At 40.6% G+C, this 4,479-nt stretch overlaps 1 pseudogene; it reads right to left on the bottom strand.

Annotated features, from left to right (window-relative positions):
- Window positions 1-458: 458 nt before the first annotated feature.
- LOC148146437 (putative G protein-coupled receptor 139) lies at window positions 459-2,506 on the bottom strand (annotated as a pseudogene).
- Window positions 2,507-4,479: the final 1,973 nt, after the last annotated feature.

The following is a 4,479-nucleotide window of genomic DNA, read 5'->3' as shown; positions in this document are numbered from 1 at the left end:
CTTCTTGTTTTAACAGTGCTCTCTGTTCAAGGTTGGACATTGGTTAAGCTTTTTCACCAGTCCATGGCTTCAGTTATCTGATTGGCTGATTTATTTATTTTCACGAGTACCAAAGTTCAGTGAAAAGCTTTGTTTACGAGCAGTACAGGCAGATCATGGTAAGGAAGAATGTACAGATAAAATAAACTTAGACAGAGGCATTCAGATGAAACTTCACAGGGTGTGCGCTAAGCGATATAAATGTTAGCAATATAAGCATTATTTGAGGCTAGAGAGTGCAATCATCTGCCTAATACTGGCTGAAAAGGAGCTGTTCCAGACCCCGTTGGTGCATCGGTCCAGGCTTCTGTATTTTCTGCCTGATGGAAAAAGTTGCAGCAGATCATTGTCTGTTTGGCTGATCTGCTTTCAGTTATTGCATGGTGCTCTCTGATTGGCTGGCTGCCCTTGGACAAGTCTCAGTTGCTTTATTTCTTCAATAATTTAATAATTGCTGTAAAGGGATATTGCAACATGTTCAGGTGTTGCTCTCGAAACTTCGACTGAGTCAACCCATATATGCAGGTATTGATGCAACAATTTGCATCTAACAACATCCATCCAATTTGTTGAAATATATACTCAGACGGTGTGTAATCCATCGGAACAGTTCCTGTAATTTTAGAATACAAGAATTCTACAACATACACTGACCACAGAACGATGAAGTTGCCCGAAATGGTGAAGAGCAAAATCACAGACTTCCTTCTGCTCTCCATCTCTGAGTCTCTGGCATTCTCTCCATTGCTCTGACCTCTCAGTCCCTTTTGCATTCGACTAGACACTAAAATGTGTCAGACTGTCAGTGCATTAATCAATAGAATTAAAGTGAACGGAAGTATAGGGGTTAAAATCAGATCCAACCAAACAAATCCCCCCATCCAGGATCAGTATAATAACTTGGTTTCACACTGCAGAGCCATGGTACATTGTCGATTATACTCAATGGCTCAAATGTAAAGTAGTATGGGATGTTTCTTAAACAGAGTAGGAAGCAGGTTACTGTTAGAACAATGGCTGCAGTTTTCTCAGTGCAATATTCCATTTTCAGCTTCTGGCAACAAATGGCCACAAATCAATCAAAGGAGAAAACAACTGTGAACCAGGCAGAGCAGTCTATCGTTGCAGAGGCGAGTACAGTTTTGAGGCTGCACACAAGAGCAATATCCAGCAATGTCCCTGGGAAATAATGATAACTGATGTGCCACAACAAGTTGATTAAAAAAATGACTGAAATATCTGCTATTGCCATGGCCACCAGGTAGCGAGTGGTACAGGTATATAGGTCACACTTTCCATGAGACAGGATGACAATTGCCATTAAATTAGCTGAAAGGAAAGGAATGGAAAATGATGTGAAAATGACTGAACATACATCCTCCATGTACAATGAAGGTTGTAAGTTTATCTTGCCGACTGAAGGGAGGAAATCAGAAAAGCTATCAGTCAAACTGTGTTTGAACCCCCTCAAATGCACAAGGAACTTTTTTAGAAATGATTGCAGTGATCAAATCTGAAAATATTCACGTAAACAGTTGCGGCTATTGAAAGGAGAAGGAGTCTGTTAAGTGTAATCGGGGGAGCTAATTGCATATATCCATTTCCTTTTGGATCTCTGCAGGAAGACGTTCAGACCTTAATTTCATTGTGTTGTGACAGAATGGTCAGAGGGACAGAAGGCAAGTCAATACGTATTGCTGATGGCGTTGATGGATGAGGAGGCATGTTGGAGGATGAGATAAATATCTGTTCACTGATAAGACAATGGGAAACTCGATAAAAAAAAATTCTGAACGAGAAGTGAAGAAGTCAAGGAAGGCTTGTGACAGTGATAGACTGTGTGAAGAAACAGTGTTCTGGAACTTCCACCAATACAAACATTAAAATAAAAGATAACATGTATGAAGGTGAATAAGAAGAGGGGACGAATGTTTCTGAAGGTGACTGCATATGAGTATAAAGCAAAACTATACAAAGCATTTAAGGGCAAATGTTTACTTATGCTACCCTGTGTAGAACATACGTATGCAGGAAAACTCAGAAAATACGAAACTCGGGTAGCAACAACAAGAATAAAAAGAAAAAGTAACAATAAAAAGACAAACGTATTGCCTCTGGAATTAAATAGACAGTATTCAGACAAAATTAAATTAATTAATGATATTCATGCAGCTGAATAGGTCTGACCTAATAGCCACTACAGTGACACTGATGTGTTAACACCAATCGATATCGGGTAAAGCATAAGGTATAATTCAAAACGATTAACTTAACCAAATCATTTTACTCTTCACGACAACTTATAAGTGTGACAATTAATTTAGCACGAAGTATTATGAGACATACAGTAAAAGCAGAGAGCAACATAATCACACAATATCGCTGGCTATTGTCACTTACCAGGAATTCCAATAACAGCAAATATCATGTAATATAATTTCAGCATATCATCAATTGGACGGGACATTTTCAGTGTGAGGTGCTAACTTTCTCTGAGATGCAGATAGTCTCTCCCTGAATTATAAACTGAAGACTTTAATTCCCCAAGTCTTTCAATTGTAGCCTGTAAGATCACCCCTCTAGGGATATGGCGTTACATTTTCAACTCAATGAAAAACAGATCGTGACAACGTTTCTGTGTGATCAGTAACTGAATACAAAAAAAAAATTCTTGAAGAGGTTTAGCAGCAATGCCATAGAATTGTGGTATCATCATTTCAAGCAGAGAATCAAAAGCAGAAAGGGGAGGGAAGAAAATAGAGAGAAGTGGGGTGAGAGAGTCAGAGACAGAGATAGTGTGAATGAGAGTGGGATGGAGAGATTGAGAGAGAAGAACGAGGGAGACAGAGCGATAGACACGTGGAAATTAAGACAGCAAGTGTGAGAGATAGAAAGAATTAGAGAAAAGATGGAGATCGAGATTGACAGGGACAGAATGGCAGAGGAGACAGTATGAGAAAACAGAGATATACAGATAGAGACAGGTTCAGACAGACATAGACAGAATTAAGGAGGGAGAATAGAAACACACATACACACACACACACACATTCAATCCCGCTTTTGCTCTCTAAAATCAATTCTGAAGAATGGTCACTGAAACCGAAAAGGCTATTTTTATTTTTGCTTCCTCACGACAGTTGAGGCTATATCTGCTGAGTTCCTCCAGTCTGTTTCGTATGTCCAGCATCCCTGTTTATTTGTTTATTTTTAATTACTGGTTCATCCTTGTTTAATAAATCCCAGACAAGTCACCCATTTGTTCGAAACAAAAAATAAAATGTTAAAGATATCATCAAACACAACATGAAGGTCCACAAAATAATGAAAGTACAGCTCCAGCAGAAATAAGGTTGAGCAGAAATTGACAAGCCATTTAATATGGAGGGTGCACGTGGTTTGAGGAAACAGACAGTGCACTTTCTACGATTTGAAAGAATGTGAGGCAATTCCAGTGAACGTTATGAAATGTTTCATCGGTGGATGTGAATTAGATGATTCCTTTGTCAGGTGACTCCTGGACCAGGCAGCACAGAGTCAGAATTAGTGGTACATGGTTTAAGTTTAAGACAGGGACATATGCAATGGATTACAAATTCAGCTCATCAAGGCTGATCCGCCAATCAATATGATCATAACTGATGGAACACGACAATGTTTTTACTCATCCCATCTTCACAAACTTGCAGCTTCACAAAACCTTGAATAAAAGCATTCTGAAACTATATTTCCAAATCTTTATTTCGATTGTACATGATTGGGTAGGGAGGAATTATCCGTGGTAGGAATTTGCCAATAACTGCGGACATTTCACGAGTTTGGGATTGGGTGATGTGAGACGAGATTGTTCCAGTCGATTTTGGGGGCGTGAACAACAAACCAGGTTATTGTCTGAACAGCGTTAGATTGGGAAATGGAGAGGTGCAACAAAATCTGAGAGCTCACCACACACCAGTCGCTCAGGGGATGCATGCATGTGCAGCAAGTGGTGAAGAAGTTAAATGGTACTTTGGCCTTGAGCGCGAGAGGATTGGATTACAGCTGCGGCGATGTCTTGTTGCGATTGTGCAGGGGTCTTAATAAGACTCCACCTGGAGTAATGTGTGCAGTGTGGGGTCTCCTTATCTGAGGTAGGATGTACTGGTAATGGAGGGACACAAAGCATGTGGGTGACATGATGGCTCAGTGCTTAGTACGGCTACCTCACATTGCCAGCTACCCAGGTTCGATTCTAACCCTGGGCGACTGTCTGTGTGGAGTTTGCACATGCTCCCTGTGTCTGTGTGGGTTGCCTCCGGGTGCTGCAGTTTCCTCCCACTCTCCAAAGATGTGCAGGTGAGGTGAATATCCAAGTTAAATTGCCCATCGTGTCAGGTACCTTAGTTAGGGCTAAGGGTAGGGAAATGAGTCTGGGTGGATCACTCTTTGGAGGGTCGGTGT

The sequence above is a fragment of the Chiloscyllium plagiosum genome, unplaced genomic scaffold (genome assembly GCF_037043375.1).
Source record: "Chiloscyllium plagiosum isolate Xiang-an unplaced genomic scaffold, Cpla_swu_hap1 HiC_scaffold_21, whole genome shotgun sequence".
Lineage (NCBI taxonomy): Eukaryota > Metazoa > Chordata > Chondrichthyes > Orectolobiformes > Hemiscylliidae > Chiloscyllium > Chiloscyllium plagiosum.
Note: the sequence above shows the minus strand (reverse complement) of the source record. Positions and strands in the feature narration are given on the sequence as shown.